Genomic DNA, 12,549 nt, shown 5'->3' on the forward strand with positions numbered 1-12,549 from the left:
AGAGTAACTCCATAAAAGCTTAGTGTTTTCAGAATCTGTGAAACTTAACTGACCATAAATTTACAGAGACTGCTGTACAAAATAAAGATGTTATATTTGAACCCAATGGTAATGATGAATCAAACACTTATAATATATGCAGAAAAAATAAAGGGAAAGAACTCCAAGTATAACCAAAAAGAAAATCATCAAACCACAAAAGAAAGAGACCAAGAAAAATAAGAGGACAGGGAAGAACTGCAAAACAAACTTCAGAAAACAATGAAAAAACAGCCATAAGTACTGGCCTATCAATACTTACCTTAAGTGTAAATGTACTAAATCCCCATTCAAATAATATGGTGCTCTTCAAGGATATGAAAATGACAGCCATCCATACGCTTGCCTATAAAAGACTCATTTTTCAGATCCAAATGACACATAGGAGTTTGAAAGTGGAGGCTACGGAGGAGTCCAAGATGGCTGAGGAGCAGGAGACTTAAGTTTTGTCTGGTCCCAGGAATTCCAGCGCAGATAGCTATCAGGACCCATCTGAAGACCTACAAACTCAACTGGAGAATGCAGAAAAGAATAGCAGCAACCTATGAGACAAAGCGACCACTTTCTGCAAGGAACCCAGTTTAAAACAGGAGTTGAGCTCCAGCTCGGTGTTCCAAGATGGCAGAGGAGCAGGAGACCTAAAGTTCGTCTGTCCCAGGAATTCAGTGAGAGAGCTACCAAAAACCATTCTGAATACCTATGAACACAACTGAGAATGAAGAAAAGGTAGCAGAAACTCTATGAACAGAAAAAGCGACCACTTTCTGCAAGGAGGAGAAAAGATGGTGGAGGAGTAGGAGACCCTTTCTCAGCTGGTCCTGAGTTGAGTTGGATATCTACCAGACCATCCTGAAAACCCCATGGAATCAGCCTGAGATGCAGGAAGATACACCTGGATCTCTACAAACGAACATCTCCAGCACTGAGTATTGAGGTACAAAATGGGGAGCTGTGAATCCGTCTGCAGATATAGGGAAGATAAATGGAAGGGGGAGGGAGCCTCCGCACTGGGGCACTGGGTGCTACTAGCCCCCTGTGCTGGGGGCGGGTCGGACTCACGGACAGAGCACTGGCGAAGAGCAGACTGAGACAGTGAGCCTGGGAATGCACACAACCAGACTGAAAGCGGAGCTCCGGAGTGCTCACCGGAACTGGATTAAATCCAGGGAGCTCAGGAGGCGCGTGCGTGTGTCCAAACTGAAAACAGGAGTTCGGACCACACACACTCAAACTAGACTGAAACCGAGGCTCGGGAGGCGCGCATGACCAGACTGAAACTGGCGCCCGGAGAGCATGCGAACCATACTGGAACAGGGAGCTCAGAGACACGGAGTCGCCACCGGGAGCTCAGAGGCGGGGCGGTGTTGGAAGCATGGGACAGAATGCGCCGCCCTGGAAGTGAGGGCTGGGACACCAGGCTGTGGGCGCACATCCGGATTTGCTGCAGAGGTTTTGCTTAGCATTGAGTAGAAACAGAGTTAAAGTGGCAAAGAGACCTCAGTGGAGAGTGAACTATGATCTCGGCTCTGAGACAGAGGTAGGATACGGCCACTGCTGCTCTGACTCCTCAGAAGAGGCACAGAAAACCGCTCAGGAAGCTGCCAGAGAAGAAAATCCTGAAAATACCAGCTCACATTGTGCCCATCCCCTCCCTCCGCTCGAAGGGGATGGGGACACTCTACCCAAACAGGTTTCCTAAATATCAGGCGCAGCGGCCCCCTCACCCAGAAGGCAGGCTGAAAAATCGGAAGCTCGACATCCTTAGGTCCCTATAAACAAGTGCATACTGCCTGTGTCCTGGTCAATAACTTGGGCTTCTGGGCATCCCCAAACCTCTCCTCATCAGAATGGTGAGAAGGAGAAATCCCCTCTCAGCAAAGAAAAAGATAATGAGTCTGTGCCCTCTGCCACACAGAAATGATGGATGTGGATATAAACAAATTGTACAGAAATGGAGTTCAAAAAAACAATGGTCAAAATGTGTGAGCTTGAAAAAACTATTAATGAAAATATTAACAAGAATATAGAATCTCTAAGGGCAGAAATGAGAGCTGAATCTGGCAGAAATTAAAAATGCTATTAGAATCAAATGCAGTCTAAAACAGATGCTCTGACAGTCAGGGTAAATGAGGCAGAAGAGCGAATTAGTGAATTAGAGGATGGGATGGTAGAAGAAAGTTAAAACAGAAAAATTGCCTCAAAAAAATCCAACCTAAGAATGTAGATTACTGGAGATTACTGACTCAATGAACGCGTTTCCAATGTCAGAATATTGGCATCCTCGAGGGGGTGGAGAAAAGAGAGAGGTCTAGAAGAGATATTTTGCACAAATTGTAGCTGAGAACTTCCCTAATCTGGCAAAGGAAACAAGCATTCAGGTGTCCAGGAAGCAGAGAGGGACCCCTCCCAAGGTCAGTGAGAACAGACCTACACCACATCCGTCATAGTGCATTTTGCAAGTTGTTAGATCCAAGGATACAGTCTTGAAAGCGTGGCCAGGGGGAAGAAAATCCTTACGTATAGAGGAAAAATATCAGAATAACGTCAGACCTGTCTACAGAGACCTGCAGGCTAGGAGGAGTTGGCAGGGTATTTTCAAAGCTCTATCTGAGAAGAGCATGCAGCCAAGGCGATCCTTTATCCAGCAAGCCTGTCATTCAAGAATTGATGGAGAGATACAGGACACTTCCAGGATACGCAGAATCTGAAGGAATTTGTAACCACCAAACCAAGCCCTACAGGAGATATTAAGGGGGATTCTATATAAGTACAGAGTGATACAGAACAGAAATTTACAATCTATAGAAACAAAGACGTTACAGGCAACATGACGTATTTAAAATCATATCCTTCAATAATCACTCTCAATGTGAATAGGTCAAATGTCCCATAACGCCACAGAGTTGCATTGGATAAAAAGACATGACTCCACCACATTCTGGGCTGTCTGCAAGAGACTCATTTTTGAACCTAAGATACAACCAGACTGAATGTGAAGGGATTGGAAAAACCATTTTTCATGCCAATGGACCTACAGAAAGAAAGCTGGGTAACAGTCCATATCAGACATTAGATTTTAAACTAAACACTGTAGTGAGAGATATAAAAGGACACTATATTATTTTTTAAAGGATGTATCCAACAAGTGGATATGACAATTATAAATATCTATGCCCCCAACAGGGGAGCAGCTAGATACACAAGCCAACACTTACCAGAATAAAGGGGACATATAGATAATAATACATTAATAGTAGGGGACCTCAACACTCCTCTCTCAGGAATAGACAGATCACCTAAGCATGAAAATCAACAAGAAACAGGAGCTTTTGAATGACATACTGGAACAGATGGACCTATAGATATATATAACAAAACCCCAGAAACAACAGAATAGCTCATTCTTTCTAAGGCACATGGAACTTTCTGCAGAATAGACCATATACTGGGTCACAAAACACATCTTAATCGTGATACCAAAAAGACTGACATTAGTTCCCTGCATATTCTCAGACCACGAGTGCTTTGAAAGTGGAACTCAATCACAAGGAAAATTTGGAAGAAACTCAAACACTTGAAACTAAGAACCATCCTGCCCAAAATGATTGGGTAAACCGGGATTTAAAAATCAGTTTAAAGAATTTCTGGAGACCAATGAGAATGAAAACACATCAGTCAAAACCTGTGGGACACTGCAAAGTTGGTCCTAAGGGGAAAATCATAGCCATCAAGGCTCACTCAAAAGAATAGAAAAATCTAAAATGCAGTTTTTATATTCTCACCTCAAGAAAGCTGGAGTGGAACAGAAGAGGTGGCCTAACCCACGCATGAGAAGGCAGGTGATAACGATGTAGAACAGAGATCAGAATTAGAAACCAGGAGCACAGTAGAGCAGATCAACAGAACTAGAAGTTGCTGCTTTGAAAGAATCAACAAGATTGATAAGCCACTGGCAAGACTTATTCAAAGGAATATAGAAAAGGACCCAATTTAATAAAATTATGAATGAAAAGGAGAAGATCACAACCAACACCAATGAAATAGGAAGGATCATTAGAAACTTTTATCGACAGCTTTATGCCAATAAATTGAACAATCTGGAAGAAATGGATGCCTTCCTGGAAGCCTATAAACTACCAAGACTGAAACAGGGAAGAAATTGATTATTTAAAGAGACCAATTAATTATGAAGAAGAATTGATGCAGTGATCACAAAACCTCCCAAAACAAGAGTCCAGGGCCTGCGAGTTCCTGAGGGAATTCTATGAAACTTTCAATGAAGAAATAATACCTATTCTCTGGAAGCTGTTTCAAAAAATAGAAACAGAAAGAAAACTACCAACTACCTCATTCTAGAGACTATTATTACCTTCATCCCCAAACCAGCCGCAAAGATCCATCAAAAGGACAATTACAAACCGATTTCCGATGGATATGGAATTGAACCTATTCTCAACAAGATCTTAGCTAATAGGATCAAAGAGTACCATTAAAATGATTATCCAAGACCAAGTGGATTCATCCCTGGGATGCAAGGTGGTTCAACATTCACAAATCAATCAGTGTGATAGATAATATCAACAAGAAAAAGAGTCAAGAACCACATGATCCTCTCAATTGATGCAGAAAAAGCATTTGACAAAATACAGCATCCTTTCCTGATTAAACCATTCAGAGTGTTGGGACAGAGGGTAGATTCTCAATCTCATAAAAACCATCTATGAAAGCTACAGTGAATATCATTTCTCAATGGGGAAAAGCTGAAAGCCTTTCCCTTAAGTTCATACAAACGACAAAGGATGTCCACTCTACCATTATTATTCAACATAGTACTAGAAGTCCTTGCAACAGCGATCAGACAACAAAAGTGATAAAAGGTATCCAAAGTCGGCAAAGAAGTCAAAATGTCTCTCTTCGCAGATGACATGATACTCTATATGGAAAACCCAAAAGCGACTCCACCCCCAAACTACTAGAACTTATAGAACAATTCAGATGTGTGTGGGATACAAAATCAATGCTCAGAAATCAGTTGTGCTTATATACATGAACAATGGAGACTGAAGAAAGAAAATTAGAGAATCCATACCACTTTATAATGCAACCAAAAATATCATTATTCTCGGAATTAGCTTAAGCAGAGATGTAAAGGATCCTATATTCTAGAAACTACAAATCACTCTTGAAAGAAAGACACTGAAGAAGACACAAAAAGATGGAAAAATATTCCACGCTCATGGATTGGAGAGAATTAACATAGTTAAAATGTCCATGCTACACAAGGGCAACTCTACACTTTCAGTGCCATCCCTGTCAAAATACCAATGACATTTTTCAAAGAACTGGAACAAACAGCCCTTAAATTTGTGTTGAACGGCTGAAAAAGACCAATCGCTAAGGAATTGTTGAGAAGTTTCAACACAGCTGGGGGCATCACGTTGAGAGATTTCAAGCTATACTACAAAGTTGTGATCCACAAAGACAGCATGTATGGCACAAAACAGACACATCGACAAATGGAACAAAATAAAGAGGAATCCAGAAATGGACCTCTGCCCTCTTTGGGCAATTGATCTTTGACAAAGCAAGAAAAAAACATCCAGTGGAGAAAAGACAGTCTCTTCAATAAATGGTGCGGAAAATTCTGGACGCTATATGCAAAAGAATGAAACTTGACCACTCTCTCACACCACCTCGAAAAGGTAAACTCCAAATGGATGAAAGACCTCGATGTGAGACAGGAATCCATCAAAATCCTAGAAGAGAGTATAAGCAGCAACCTCTCATGACACCATCACCAGCAACCTTTTTCATGAACACATCTCCAAGAGAGCCAAGAGAAACAAAGATAAAATGAACTTGTGGGACTTCATCAAGATAAAAAGCTTGCACAGCCAAGAGAAACAGTCAGAAAAACTAGAGGCAGCCACGGAATGGGGAGAATATATTTCCAAATGCCACTACAGATAAAAGACTGGTGCCAAGATCTACAAAGAACTTTCCAAACTCAATACACAAGAAACAAATAAAAAATCATAAAATGGGAAGAAGATATGAACAGACACTTCTTCAAAAGAAGTCATACAAATGGCTAACAGACACATGAAAAATGCTCAACATCATTAGCCATCAGGAAATTTAAATCAAAAACCACCATTAGATACCACCTTATGCCAGTTAGAATGGCAAAATGGACAAGGCAGGAAACAACAAATGTTGGAGAGGATGTGGAGAAAGGGGATCCCCTCTTACACTGTTGGTGGGAATGCAAGTTGGTGCAGCCAGTTTGGGAAAACAGTGTGGAGGTCCCTTAAAAGTTAAAAAATTGAACTACCTTATGATCTAGCCATTGCACTACTGGGTATTTACCCCAAAAGATACAGAGGAGGGAGTTAAGATGGCGGAGGAGTAGGGGACCCCTTTTCAGCCGGTCCCCTGGTCGAGCTAGATAGATCCAGACCAGCCTAAATAAACCAGCGAATCAGCCTGAGACGCAGGATGATGCATGGAACTCTACAAATGAACATCTCAGCGCTGAGTATTGAGGTACGAGAGGGAGGCTGTAAACCGATGCACAGATATCGGAAGTAAAGGAAGGGAGTCCGCTTTGGGCCGGAAGCGCACCGTGAGAGCGGGGATTCAGAGGCACCCGCGAGACTGGACCGGTGGTGAGATGCCAGGCACTCCGAGGAATCCGTCTCACGGGCAGACCGGACCCGCGCGTGGCGCAAGCTGGGGCGCGGGCACTGCAGAGGGGCGGACCCGCGGTCGACCGAAACAGCAGACTGAGACCCTGAACCGGTGTGCGCGCGCCACCAGGCTTCTCCACGAGCTCCGGAATCGGGTGTGCTTCACCGGGCATAGACTGAACCGGGGGAGACCGGGAGCTGCGGAGGCGGCCGGTGGCTGGCGGCATTAGAACACAAAAGGACAGAGAACTGCCCGGCCCTGAAGTGAGAGCAGGGACGCCCGAGTTGGTGCACATCCCGGCAGCTGCAGGGTTAGAGCAGCACCAACAGTAATAAGTTAAAGTGGCCAGAACATCAGTGGAGAATGGGCGCAATCCCTCTGTTCTTAGACAATGCAGCCTCTGCTGCTCTGACCCTCAGAAGATGGCAGTAGCCGGAGCCGCCAGGGAAAGCCGCCAGAGAACAAAGCTACGGAAGCCGGCTCACAGCGTGTCCATCCCCATCCCCCTTGCAGGGGACATGGAACTCCTAACCAAACAGGGTTGCCTGGTATCGGCGGCAGGCCCCTCCCCCAGAAGGCAGGCTGAACAATCCAAGCCCACAACCAGGGCGCCTGGGTGGCACAGTCATTGAGCGCCTGTCTCCAGCAGGGCGTGATCCCAGCATTCCGGAAAGGAGTCCCTCATTGGGCTCCTCCCGCGGGAAACCTGCTTCTTCCTCTCCCACTCCCCTGCTTCTGTTCCGTTCTTGCTGTCTGTCTCCCTCTCTCAGATAAGTAAATAAATAAAATCTTTAAAGAAGCCCACATCTCTAAGATCCCTATAAAACAAGGGGCACGGCCACGGGACCCAGTCAATAATTTGGGCTCTGGACAACCACACCCAGCCTCCCTCATTAGAATGACAAGAAGGAGCCCCAGCAAGAAAAGACAGTGAGTCAGTGGCCTCTGCCACAGAAGTAAGGATATGGATGTAACAAATTATCAGAAATGGAATTCAGAGTAACAATGGTCAAGATAATGAGTAGACTTGAAAAAAAGTATTCAGGAAAATGTTACTGAGAGTATAAGAATCTAAGAGTTTGGAAATGAGAGCGGAATTTGACAGAAATTAAAAAAATTCTATGAGCCAAATGCAGGCAAAACTAGAGCTCTGGCTTGACCAGGGTCATGGAGACGGAGGAAAGAGGTTAGTGAATTGGAGGATGGGTTAATAGGAAAAATAAAAATAGAAGATGGTCTTAAAAAATCACGCCCACGAATGTTGGCTACGGAGATCACTGACTCAACGAAGCTTGATCCAATGTTAGAATGCATCGGCATCCCGGTGGAGGAGAAAAACAGGAGTCTAGAAGAGATATTTGAACAAATTGTAGCTGTAAGCTTCCCTAATCTAGCAAAAACAAAAATTAGGTGTCAAGAGGCAGAGAGGACCCTCCCAAGCTCAACCATGACAAACCTACACCACGTCAGGTTATAGTGCAATTCGCAAATATGAGATTCAAGGATACAGTATTGAAAGCGGCCAGGGCAAAGAAATTTCTCACGTACCAAGGCAAGCATCAGAATACGTCAGACCTGTCTACACAGACCTGGAATGAGAGAAAGGGTTGAGAGCATTTTTAAAAAGCTCTTTCAGAGAAAAACATGCAGCCAAGGATCCTTTATCCAGCAAGGCTGTCATTCAGAATTGATGGAGAAATAAAGACATTTCAGAATCGACAGTCACTAGCCAATTTCATAACCACGAAACCAGCCTACAGGAGGTAATGCGGGGGGTTCTATAAAAGTAAAAAGGCCCCAAGAGTGATACAAAACAGAAAGTCACAGCCAATACAAACAAAGACTGACAACATGGCAGAATTAAAAGCATATCTCTCAGTACTCAGTCTTAACATTAATGGTTTTAAATTCTTGCTTTCGCATACACAGGGTTGCAGATTGGATAAAAGAAATGACCCATCCATTTGCTGTCTACAAGAGACTCATTTCGGAACCATGCATTCAGACTGAGAGTAAGGGGATGGAGTACCATCTTTCATAAAATGGACCTCAAAGAAGCTGGGTAGCAATTCTCATATCAGATAAATTGGATTTTAAACTACAGACTATAAAGTTAGAGATGCAGAAGAACACTATATTATTCTTAAAAAGTATGTATCCAACAAGGGGGATATGACAATTATAAATATATATGCCTAACAGGGGAGCAGCCAAGATACACAAGCCAACTCTTAACCAGAAGAGACATATAGATAAAAGCTCGTTTAATAGTAGGGGACCTCAACACTCCACTCTCAAGAAATAAGGCAGAACACCCTGCTTGCAAAAACTAAGCAAAGAATCAAAAGGCTTTGGGAAGTGCCATACTCGACGAGTTGGACCTCTTAAGATATATATAGAACACTACACCCCAGAACCAAGAATACTCATTCTATTCTAATGCCCATGGAACATTTTTTCAAAAGACTCTGTTCTTGGCACAAAACAGGTCTCACCGATGCAAAAGATTGAAATTATCCCCGTGATGATCTCTGCACTACAACTTGAAATTGGAACTCAACCACAAGGAAAAATTTGGAAGAAACTCAAACACTTGGAGACTAAAGAACCATCCTGCTCAGGAATGACTGATAAACCAGGAAATCAAAAATCAAATTAAACAATTTATGGAGACCAATGAGAATGAAAATACAACAGTCCAAAACCTATGGGATACTGCAAAGGCAGTCCTAAGGAAATACATAGCCATCCAAGCCTCACTCAAAGAATAGAAAAATCTAAAATGCAGTTTTTATATTCTCACCTCAAGAAGCTGGAACAGCAACAGAGGACAGGCCTAATCCAGCACAAGGAAGCAGTTGACCAAAATTAAAGCTGAAATCAATCAAGCAGAAACCAGAAGTACAGTAGAGCAGATCAACAGGACTAAGAAGCTGGTTCTTGGAGAGAATCAATAAATTGACAGACCACTGAGCAGAGACTTATCAAAAGAAAAGAAAAGGACCCAGATTATTAAAATTATGAATGAAAAAGGAGAGTCACGCCGAACACCATTGAATTGGAAGGATTATTGAAATTTTTATCAACAGCTATATGCCAATCTCAGCAATCTGGAAGGAGATCTCCTTCCTGAAACCCTATAAACTACCAAGATTGAAACAGGAAGAAATTGATTTCTTAAACAGGCCAATTAATTATGATGAAATTGAGTCAGTGATAAACAACCTTCAAATAACAAAACTCCAGGCCGGACGGTTTTCCTGGGAATTCTACCAAACATTCAAAGAAGAAATAATACCTATTCTCCTAAAGCTATTTCAAAAATAGAAACAGAAGGAAAGCTACCAAACTCATTCTATGAGGCCAATATTACCGATCCCAAACCAGGCAAAGACCCCTCAAAAGGAGAATTACAGACCGATTTCCCTGAATATGGATGCCAAAATCCTCAACAAGATACTTGCTAATAGAATCCAACAGTTGATTAAAGGATTATCCACCACGATCAAGTGGGATTCATACCTGGGATGCAAGCGTGGTTCAATATTCGCAAATCAATCAGCGTGATACATCATATCAACAAGAAAAGACTCAAGAACCATATGATCCTCTCAATCAATGCCGAAAAAGCATTTGACAAAATACAGCATCCTTTCCTGATTAAAACCCTTCAAATGTAGGAATAGAAGGTACATTTCTCAATCTCATAAAAGCCATCTATGAAAAGCCTACTGCAAATATTATTCTCAATGGGGAAAAGCTGGAAGCCTTAGATCAGGAACACAACAATAGGATGACCACTCTCGCCACTATTATTCAACATAGTACTAGAAGTCCTTGCAACAGCAATCAGACACCAAAAAGGGATCAAAGGTATTCAAATCGGCAAAGAAGAAGTCAAAATGTCTCTCTTCGCAGATGACATGATACTCTATATGGAAAACCCAAAAGAAGCCACTCCCAAACTATTAGAAGTTATAGAGCAATTCAGTAATGTGGGATACAAAATCAATGCTCAGAAATCAGTTGCATTTCTGTACATGAATAATGAACGAAGAAAAGAGAAATTAGGAATCCATCCATTTACAATAGCACCAAAAACCATACGTTACCTTGGAATTAACTTAACCAGAGACGTAAAGGACCTTTATTCTAGAAACTATAAATCACTCTTAAAAGACATTGAGGAAGACATAAAAAGATGGAAAAGTATTCCATGCTCATGGATCGGAAGAATTAACATAGTTAAAATGTCCATGCTACCCAGAGCAATCTACACTTTCAATGCTATCCCGATCAAAATATCGAGAACATTTTTCAAAGAACTGGAACAAATAGTCCTTAAATTTGTATGGAACCAGAAAAGACCCGACTCAAGGAACTGTTGAAAAGGAAAAACAAAGCTGGGGGCATCACAATGCGGATTTCGAGCTGTACTACAAAGCTGTGATCACAAAGACAGCATGGTACTGGCACAAAAACAGACACATAGACCAATGGAACAGAATAGAGAGCCCAGAAATGGACCCTCAGCTCTTTGGGCAACTAATATTTGATAAAGCAGGAAAAAACATCCGTGGGAAAAAGACAGTCTCTTCAATAAATGGTGCTGGAAAATTGGACACTACATGCAAAAGAATGAAACTTGACCACTATCTCCACCATACACAAAAATAAACTCCAAATGGATGAAAGACCTCGATGTGAGACAGGAATCCATCAAAATTCTAGAGGAGAACATAGGCAGCAACCTCTCGACATCGGCCAAAGCAACCTTTTTCATGATACATCCCCAAAGGCAAGAGAAACAAAAGATAAAATGAATTTATGGGACTTCATCAAGATTAAAAATTTCTGCACAATAAGGAAACAGTCAAGAAAAACTAAGAGGCAGCCAGCGGAATGGGAGAATATATTTGCAAATGACACTACAGATAAAGGACTGGTATCCAAGATCTACAAAGAACTTCTCAAACTCAATACGGCAGAAACAAATAAACAAATCAAAAAATGGGCAGAAGATATGAACAGACACTTTTCCAATGAAGACATACAAATGGCTAACAGACACATGAAAAAATGTTCAAAATCATTAGCCATCAAGGAAATTCAAATCAAAACCACACTGAGATACCACCTTCGCCAGTTAGAATGGCAAAAATAGACAAGGCAAGAAACAACAATTGTTGGAGAGGATGTGGAGAAAGGGGATCCCTCCTACATTGTTGGTGAGGCCGAAGTTGGTACAGCCACTCTGGAAAGCGGTGTGGAGGTCCCTTAAAAAGTTAAAAATTCGGCTACCCTATGATCCAGCCATTGCGCTACTGGGTGTTTACCCCAAAGATACAGACATAGTGAAGAGAAGGTCCATATGCACCCCAATGTTCTAGCACAATGTCCACAATAGCTAAATCGTGGAAGGAGCCAAGATGCCCTTCAAGAGATGACTGGATTAAGAAGTTGTGGTCCATATACAGCGAGTATTACTCAACGTAGAAAGAACGAGTTCTCAACATTTGCTACAACATGGACGGCACTGGAGGAGATAATGCTTAGTGAAATAAGTCAAGCAGAAAGACAACTATCATATGATTTCTCTCATCTATGGAACATAAGAACTAGAATGATCAGTAGGGAAGAAAGGGATAAAGAAAGGGGGGGTAATCAGAAGGGGAGAGAACATGAGAGACTATGGACTATGAGAAACAAACTGAGGGCTACAGAGGGGGAGGGGTGGGGAATGGGATAAACCAGTGATGGGTAGTAAGGAGGCACATATTGCATGGTGCACTGGGTGTTATACACAACTAATGAATCATC

This window comes from Ursus maritimus, unplaced genomic scaffold, assembly GCF_017311325.1.
Source record: "Ursus maritimus isolate PB19 unplaced genomic scaffold, ASM1731132v1 scaffold_5, whole genome shotgun sequence".
Taxonomy (NCBI): Eukaryota; Metazoa; Chordata; class Mammalia; order Carnivora; family Ursidae; genus Ursus; species Ursus maritimus.